Raw genomic sequence first — 10,194 nt, 5'->3', positions numbered from 1 at the left:
CTGTGCTCGCCTAAGTTATAAAAATCCTATCGAGTGAGGAGCAACCCTCTCACTCGGGGGCTTAGCTGCAGTCCAAGCACTCGCCTAAGTTATCAAAAACCCTACCGAGTGGTAAGCCAGACTTCCACTCGGAGGCTTAGCTGCAGCCCTGTGCTTGCCTAAGTTATAAAAATCCTACCGAGTGAGGAGCAACCCTCTCACTCGGGGGCTTAGCTGCAGTCCAAGCACTCGCCTAAGTTATCAAATCCTACCGAGTGGTAAGCCAGGCTTCCACTCGGAGGCTTAGCCACAGCCCAGTGCTCGCCTAAGTGGACTAAAGAATAAGTCGATTGCAGTAAAGGCACCTTGCTTTGAACCTGCAAAAGACATTTCGAGCCAAAGGCAATCGTATTCAAGCACCAAATTCAAGTTTGAATCGATATCTAAAGGAACCGAGAGTGCTCAGGCGATTAAGCCTGTTAAGGTTTATCGGTTACAATTCCACTCGGCATACCGAGGCAAATTTAAAGCATGGAGCCAGAAGAAGTTTTTTACCCCTCCTGTGGAGGGCTGGAAGGTGCAACGAATTCATCAAGGTCAATTCCGTCGGCGATCCGAGTGGCAGCTGCAAGGAAAGTTTCCATAAAGGACCTGAAGTCGTGCTTCTTGGTGTTGGCCACCCAAAGAGCCGCCAGTTTCTCTTCTCGCGCATCTTTACAGTGCACTCGAGCCAGACACAGAGCAACATCTGCACCACACCGAGCCGAGGACTTCTTCCATTCCTGCACTCGACCAGGGATCGTGTTCAAGCGGACCATCAGCGATTCAAGGTCATTCTGAAGTGTCTCCTCAGGCCAGAGTGTCGAGTCGATGTGAGAGGTGGCGGCCTTCAGCCTTGCGAGATAATCCACGACAGCTGCAACACGAGACTCCAGTTGGAAAACATCCATGGCAACTTCATCGTTCACCGGAGAATTGACGGGGTCGAGGTTTGGCTCCAGTCGACTAGTTTCTTCTTCAAAGTTTTGGCAAAATTCTGCAAGGATGATCACTAAGTCAAGGGGATGGTCGAATGGAGAAACCATAATTGGAAATGTTTTCCAAGCATAGAGGTTTACCTTCAAGCATAAGAAACAGCTTCTTGGCAAGACTACTCAGGAAGGCCTCCAGATCAGTTTTCTTCCCAGTCAATTTGCTGACTTGGTCAGTCAGGGCAGCTTTATCAGTTTTTAGTCGACTGACCTCCTTGTTGGCGATCCCAAGAGCAGCTTTCAGATTGGTATTGTCTTGTTCAAGCTTGGTGACTGAAGCTAACTTCTCGTCAGCAAGCTTGATCTTCTCAGCTAGTTCAAGGTCTTTCTTCTGTTGGGCCTCCCTTACCTTACCTGCAAGTTACAGCAAGATCAGATTTTGAAACAAGCAAGGGGAAAAGCAGTCGTCAGGGTCTCACCAAACATACCTTCGGTATCCTCCTTTGCCTTCGTCAGCTTCTCCTGAACCAGCTTCAGGCTCAGCTCGACTTGAGTGTGCTTGTGTTCCAGTTCAGAGTAGCGAGCCACAAGATCACAAGAGTTCTGCGAAGAACCAATCGAGTAAATGTCAAATATAATTCACTTCCGAGTGAAAAAGGAAAAAACACACGTTTCTAAGACTACAGCCGAATACAAGCATTCGACCGTAGTCTCGGGGACTACACCCAGTGGGTGCACTCAGCGTGCCCCCACTAATCCTGTTAAAGATAAAGTCGACCAGTCGACCTCAAAAAAAAAGAGAGAGCGAGATGCATTCTCTAAGACTGTGATCAACTGCAAGCAGTCGACCACAGTCTCGGGGACTACACCCAGTGGGTGCACTCAGCGTGCCCCCACCGGTTTGTGAAATCCAGTCGACATAGTCGACCGACAGAAAAATTGACATCATAAAGCCTAAGGCCGACTGCCAGCAGTCGACCTTAGCCTTGGGAACTACACCCAGTGGGTGCACTTAGCGTGCCCCCACCGTTTCGTGAAATCCAGTCGACGTAGTCGACTGACAGAAAGATTGACATCATAAAGCCTAAGGCCGACTGCCAGCAGTCGACCTTAGCCTTGGGGACTACACCCAGCGGGTGCACTCAGCGTGCCCCCGCTAACTCGGAGTTTATTCGACACACCCAGTGGGTGACTACTATAAATTCCGGAAAGGAAAAGTTTTTGGTAGCATATCCAACAGAACAAACAGTGGCCGACTGACCTGGACATTGCTTTGGAGGGCAGAGCTGGCGTCATAAGCTGCCTGGCTCGCATCTCGGATGGTCTTCAACTGCTCCATCATGATTCCTGCCTGGCGTATTGCCTCCTTCGCCGCGCCAGCTTGGTCCTCCGGGACATGGTGCGTTGTGAAGAGGGAGGGCTGCTGAGCACTCGTCAATGGATCTGCGAAGGACACTGTGTGTCGAGTGGTGTTCCCTTCCTCCGCAGTCGGAATCTCAGGCACCGTCACATCCTGAGGCACCTTACTGGCGGACGCTTTCCGACTCCTCCTGCGCTTCAGTGGTTCTTCATCCTCATCATCATCAGGGAGATCGATAACAACATTGGGTGGGGCTACGGAGAAGAGTCAAGATCAGAGATCGCAAGTCGGTCGACCAAGAACGGTGTTAAGAATACAGTACCTGGTTTCGAAGTTGCTGCGTCCTCCATCTCGTGGTCATCAGCCCGGGCTGAGGTTTCAGAAGTGGCAGCACTGCAACTCCAAAGGATCAGTCGACTAATTTCAGCGTCGACCGGAGACAAAGTTCACACAAAATAAGAAGACTTAAGCAGCACAATTACCCTGATATGGTGGGAATGGACACCTTCATCTTCGGCAGGAGCTTGATCGGCTTCGACGAGGCCGCCCTGGGCTGCTTCGGCGCCTTCTCAGTCGGCACCGGAGAGGTGGTCCGAGGGTGCTTGGTCGACTGAGCGGCGGTCGCAACCCCCTTACCACGTTCGGTCGAAGGGTCGTGGACAAGCTTCGACCGCCTTTCCGAGCGCGGTGGTACGACCTCCTCCTCCTCTTCCTCCTCGTCTTCAACGTCATCTTCATCACCACCATCATCGTCATCATCATCATCATCCTCTGCAACGTCCGAGTCCCATTCCTCCTCATCCTGGCTCTCGCCCCCACTCGCCTCACCCTCCTCAGTCGGAGTTTGTGCCCCATTGGGCATCGAGTACAGCTCGGTGAGGGCCTAGCAGATATCAAGACAAGGATCAGTCGACCAGTCGGCAGAGTAAACAGAAATGAATGCGACAAGAACGCAGTGGAGTGCAGAGCAAGTGTACCTTGTTTGGATCGCTGTTGTGGTCGAGTGGAGGAATCCTTCTAGCTCCGCGTGGGTTGTCCTTGTTTCCGGTAACGGCTACCATCCATCTTTCCAGAGTGACATCGTCGACTGCTTCCGGATGGACTCGAGTCTCGTCTTCAGTCCCACAGTACAACCACATGCAGTGGCTCCGGAACTGCAGGGGCTGGATACGACGCCTAAGGAAGACCTCCAAGAGATCCATGCCCGTCACTCCCTCCCGAACCAGCTGCACCACGCGCTCCATCAACATCTTCACGTCCGCTTTCTCCTCCGGAATCAACTTCAGAGAGGAAGGCTTGTTCACTCGGTCCATGGTAAACTGTGGGAGTCCACTCAACTGCCCCGGCGTCGACTGGTCCTGGCAGTAGAACCAAGTCGACTGCCAGCCTCTGACCGACTCGGGAAAGGTCATGGGAGGGAAGGTGCTCTTGTTCCTCACCTAGATCCCCAGCCCCCCACACATTTGGACGACTCGGGTTCTCTCATCACCTGGGCTCGCCTTCTTCACGGTCTGAGAGCGACACGTGAATATATGTTTGAACAAACCCCAGTGCGGTCGACAGCCCAAGAAACCCTCACACATGGACACAAATGCGGCAAGATAGGCGATAGAGTTTGGGGTAAAGTGGTGGAGCTGCGCTCCGAAGAAATTCAAGAAGCCACGGAAGAAAATACTCGGAGGCAAGGAAAATCCACGATCAACATGGGTGGCCAAGAGCACACACTCACCCTCTTCTGGCTGGGGCTGCCATTCCTTCCCCGGAAGCCTCGCAGCTCCATGAGGGATCAAGCCCTCGTTGGCCATGTCGAGGAGGTCCTTCTCTGTGATGGTCGACTGGATCCAGTCTCCTTGGACCCAGCCCTTCGGCAGGCGAGATCTGGAAGAAGACCCTCCGCGGCTGGTAGATCTCCCCTTCGCCTTCTCCAACGCCGACGCCTTCTTCGCACGCTCCAGCGCCGCCGTCTTCTCCTTGGCCATGGTTGCCGGCGAGGTGCGCGTGGGGGAGTTGTGCGGGGGCGCGAGCGAGCGCGCTGAACGGGAACGAAGGGAGCAGAGAGAGAGGGAGAGAGAATGCTGAGGCACAGTACAGAAATCCTCGCCGGGTGCATTTATAAGGTCCCTTTCGAGTGGCTGACATGTGGGCCCGGTCGATCTAATCATATCAGGAACAGTTATGCAGACGGGATACATGGTGGATAAAGCGGCGCGGAGATCGAGGCGTCTATGTCCCGTCCCATCCGAACGCCGCGGTCCGCTCCACTTCGCGCGCGTCCCCAAATTTCGCATCCCGCGGAATCCGCGAACAGCAGATCAGTCTATCAGACACGAGGTTTCCGGCGATCCGTCGCTCGGAGATCGTCGAAGCCCGAAAGATCACTCGACAAAAGAAGAGAATGGATCAAGTCGACTGAAGACAAGTTGCACACTGTCGATGAAAAGGTTCTTTGGTCCAGAACAGTGCACGACCAGAGCGCAAAGTTTAATCGGAAACGACATCAACTCCTTCTTCACTCGAAGCCTCAATCCATTCGGGGGCTAATGATGGGGTTATGTACCTAGGGTAGGGTCATGGACCTGATCCAAGTAACTTACCCAAGGACATCTTTAGAAGATGTCGCCTTCCAGTCGACCAACGAAGGACTCACTCGACTGGCCTGAAGGACTCGACCACGAAGACTCACTCGACCACCAGGAGGTCAAGAGGTACTCTGCACTGCAACGGCCTGTAATTAAGTAGACTTTATAATAGTAAAGGCACTTTATGTGGGGCGTTACTAGTAACGCCCCAGACTTAACTCACCTTAAACCCTCTCCTACGTGGGCTGGCTGGGGTCCTGGCGCACTCTATATAAGCCACCCCCCTCCACAGGCAGAAGGGTTCGGCATCTTGTAACTCATATACTCATAATCCACTCGACCGCCTCCGGGCTCCGAGACGTAGGGCTGTTACTTCTTCCGAGAAGGGCCTGAACTCGTACATCCTTTGTGTTTACAACCTCTCCATAGCTAGGACCTTGCCTCTCCATACCTACCCCCCACTCTACTGTCAGGCTTAGATCCACGACAGTCCCCGCTAAACGTTTCCATTCATATGTACATTCCACACAGTCCATCCAAGGAATACGTTTCCGTTAGTACGTACATCCCACACAGTTAATCCAAGAAGTACCTATCGCACGTGTTCTTCTGTGACCAAACGTTTGCGATGTGCACAACATCAAAAAGAGTCCATAATTTCAAAGCGTGTGTGATAAGGTGACTATCGCAAACATTTAATAAGAAAGAACTGTGTGCAATGCTGTTGTTAATTGCATACATTTTTTCTTGGCTGGTCGTGTGTGTAGTGGAGATTGATCACACACGTTTTTTCTTGGCTGATCATGTGTGTAATGGAGATTTATCACACACGTAGCGGATCCTAGAAACATGCCTGATCTCCACGTCTATCGCAGACATTTCGCTTTCGCAAACCATGTGCAGTGTAATCCCTAATTAATCCCTAATTTAAAAATCATATGTTTTGAATTTGATAGTAGGCAATCACTTATTTCATATCCAACCATGTTTATTGCAAATATATGTTCAACCATGAATGCATAATTTGATGCACAAGTACATATACTGAAGAACTACAGAAGCACCAAGTAAAGAATGATGAACCACAGTTGTACTAAAGACTGCAAAGAGAGAGGCGAAAGACATTCTGGTTGCTGGAGAAGGTGAAGCGGAATGCCCATATTGTGCCCTCCTCCATGCGTAATGCGTGAACGACTCTAGGCCAACCCCTTGTGATGGCTGCCCGTCCATCCTTCACTGTCTTCATTACAACTTCTCGGTGCTCATTGTAGTCTGGATGAAATACTTTAACCTTCATTGCGTGTCCACCAATCATGTACTTTGCAGGGTAATGTTGAGTGAACTACTTTAGGAACCACTGTGAATGAAAAAGATTCAGACATTGTTGTCTGACAACTCATTATGGGTAGTAAAAAGAGAAGGCTGCAGAGTTTGTAGTTACCATCCTATAGCTCACTGTTCTGTTCTATAGAGCATAAACAAATAATTTGCTTGCCACCATTCGTATCTTTTTGCTAATAATCCTTATTAGTTTCCTCACTTGATCCTTTTTCATGAATATGTCATTGCCCCATACGCAAAAAGGGTCGATGCATGGATCCTTGCCAAGGGCATATGTACCTACAAGCAACAAGTCAATATTAGAAGCTAACAAGTGTCTAGGCCTGGATCTATATGCACTACATTATGGAACGACAGGGGGAGTACATGCCGAGGGATGAAGCTAACCTCGATGGAAAATGGTGGCCACTCTCGTTGTTGTCCTACATAAGTAGTGGAAAGGCATGATAATTACATCAACCTTAACATCAAACAAATATAACAAAGGTAAATAACATCATCTCTGAATGATAACTTGAATGTGTTGATTTCAGCATGCTGTTAAAGCATATATAAAATGGAAGGCAATGTTATAGACAGTAGGCTTAACAACCATCAAATATTGAAATTCAAACCGGTATTGTTGAAAATGAATAGAACGTAGGTAATGCTTAAACATCACACTAGATAAATGTGTAAAACTGAAATAAAGGGCATGTGTTAACCGCACCAGGCATAACTGGAACCAAATATAGCCGTTCAAACTGGTATTGATGAAGTCAAGCGGCACAGTTCCGACTTGCACATAATGAACAACACATTGTGAATGACTAAAATAAACAAGGCATAAACAACCAAATATAGCCATTGAAAACTAGACAGATTCTCACTGCAACCAACCCAACAAGCAAATACAGATAAACATGGCATATGCTTGAAAACTAGACAAATGCTCACTGCAACCAACCTAACAAGCAAATACACATAAACAAGGCATCTGCTTGAAAACTGGACAAATGCTAAAAAAGCAACCTAACAACCAAATACAAATAAACAAGGCATCTGCTTGATAACTAGACAAATACTCACTGCAACCAAACTAAGAACCAAATACATATAAACAAGGCATCAGCTCGATAACTGGAAAAATGCTCACTACAACCAACCTAACAACCAAATACAGATAAACAAGGCATCTACTCACTATAAACAACCAAATATAGCTATTCGTGAAACTGAAGTGGACAATTCATACTGAAACATCACATAGCCCTATTTAACAATACAATTTTGCTACTACAACAAAGGTTATGGGTTGGCAAGCTAGAAAAGGTAAGATTTGTTGATAGGATGTTGCATCACATTTCATGGACGAGATCCTTCCAGTTGGAAGAGCACATACCCATGGTGCACTCTCTGATGTCATAGATGGGTTGTTTCACCTTGGAAGAACCTTTGTGGGTGCCCTCCTCATGGTCATGGTCGACGAGATCTGACTTGGAAATTGAGGATCCTAAGCAGCCGCCAGAGAACGTTTCCTTTAGAAATGATAAAATGGGCTCGATGGTGTATAAGGATCGCAAATCCTTGACCGCTTGGCGGAGGAGATAAGCAGCAGGGCCATCAAAGAGATCGATGGCGGTTGAACTAAAGGGGTCAGTGATGGACCACTTAACCTATGACATCACTAGTGCAGAACCGGCCTTTAGTGCCGGTTCGTAACGGGCTTTAGTGCCGGTTCGCCAACCGGCACTAAAGAGTGGGGACTAAAGGTCCCCGGCCTTTAGTACCGGTTCGTCACGAACGGGCGCTAAAGTGCCACCACGTGGCACGAGCCAGGCCCGTTTGCATGGAGGGCATTAGTACCGGTTGGTAACACCAACCGGTACTAAATGTTTGGGTGTTTTTTTAATTTTTCTTTAATTTTGTGTTTTCAATTTAATTTAGTGATTGTTTTACATTATAATGAGTTGTTAAATCATTAGGTGAAAGTACCATAGATTAGTTTCGACTGGATGCATTATTGGATATCTCTATATATAGCTAGCTAGCTAGAGTATATGCCATATCCATATTATACTTGATCAACTATATAATATATACGGATGTGGCATATACTTGATCACTTAGCTAGGTAGGATTCATCCAGCTGAAACTAATCTGCGGTTTCTTTCATTAAATGATATAATAGTTAACTAGCTATCTAATCACCACCGGCACTACTAGCTTAAAGAAGAAACATTCACTTGTACCAGAAGCAAAAATATTATCGATCGAGTTCAACATGATTGTCATGATATTATAAGCGTTCATATATATATAACACCACAAAAGCAAATCACTTAAGTTCAGAACGAAGAACACGGACATGAAAGGACAAGTACTAATTAGGAGCAGCATGAAGAACTAGCTAAATCACTCCTGCTAGCTACTCTCTCTTTGGTAAAATAGCATAGAACATGTATAGCTCTCCTGATTGATCATACTGGAGCATCCCGATGATTGTGCTTCTCATTGCCGCCCCCTAGTACTTCTCTATGATCATTAACAATTTTCCTCCAATCTTTCACTATTAAGCATTCATCGCTTCTAGAAATCCTGAATGCATTCATGTGCAATGAAGGATATCTTGGCCGTAAGCTAACAATTGACATCTGACCTTTAGTACCAATCCCCTGAGGCACAACTGTCATTGGGAGTCCCTGTTGAAGAACATTGTATAGTACTTAATTAATATACTTAGCAATGAAAGTTTAGCAAAAAAATTATGTATGCAAAATATGCACTGAGGACAAATAGTAAATATCTTACCATCATTCCTAAATAGATGTGACCGTAGTTCAATACCATCACTATTGGTCGCATGTTTTGAGTACTAACATTTCTAAGTGCAGGAAGAAAATTTGTCTTGACAGTATGAAGATCCTCAAGCCATGAAACATAATGACTTATCTCCTCGCAGTTTAGTTCAGCTCCGGGACAGTAGTAGCTCCTGTCTACCAAGCGCCGGACATGTTTGGTTGAATGGAGATAAGCTGTCAATAGAAATTAGTTGTCAGTTATTTTTGAATAAGCAATATCAAAGACAAAAATATAGTTGAGAAGAACTCACATAATGGTACAACTGGAGGCGTCTGCACATCGACCCATATGTCTCTATTACCTTCAATATCATCTTTCGCACGAATATCTAAGGTGATAACCATACCAGGCTCAAATGCATAAGCCTTGCATAGTGCTTGCCAAGTTTTGCATTCAAAATATGTGTACGTGTGTGTATTGTATACTTTGACGTTGAAAGTATAACCATCATGCTCAGTTTTCAGGTAAGCTCTCTTTACCTTCATAGTTTCCATATCTTTGAAACCTATCTTATCCAAGAAAAAAGTTCTTGCATGGCACGGGACGCGCTAGTAGAATAGTGAAAATTAAAAATTATAAGTCAGGCAAATGAAGCATATATAAGTCGTGCTTAATTACGAAAATAGACTTTGTCATTGTGACTTACTGTATCGAATTCCAAAGTCTCATCCAGGTTGATGATGAATCGCCTACCATCAACAAGGAAATTTCTGTCGCACTGGCCGCGCTGGTCTTCACAGTAATCGCACATAATGAAATTTTTTCCGTCGTCAGACGACATTTCCTATGTTCATATTAGGCGAAACATTAATCACTTACTAATTCAATTAATTCAACTAATTCTAGTAATTCAACTAAGCATTTACTAAATTAAACTAGTTATATTAATTCAATTAGTTTAAAGCATTTATAAAAATAAACGAGTTCTTTATATATATTAATTCAACTAGTTCAACTAAACATTTACTAAAAATAAACTAGTTATATTAATTTAACTAGTTCAAACTAAGCATATACTAAAATAAAGTAGTTCTATATATTAATTCAACTAGTTCAACTAAGCATTTACTTACTAAAAATAAATTAGTTCTATATATGAATTCAACAAGTTCAACTAAGCATT

Source organism: Triticum aestivum, chromosome 4B (assembly GCF_018294505.1).
Source record: "Triticum aestivum cultivar Chinese Spring chromosome 4B, IWGSC CS RefSeq v2.1, whole genome shotgun sequence".
Classification (NCBI taxonomy): domain Eukaryota; kingdom Viridiplantae; phylum Streptophyta; class Magnoliopsida; order Poales; family Poaceae; genus Triticum; species Triticum aestivum.
Note: the sequence above shows the minus strand (reverse complement) of the source record.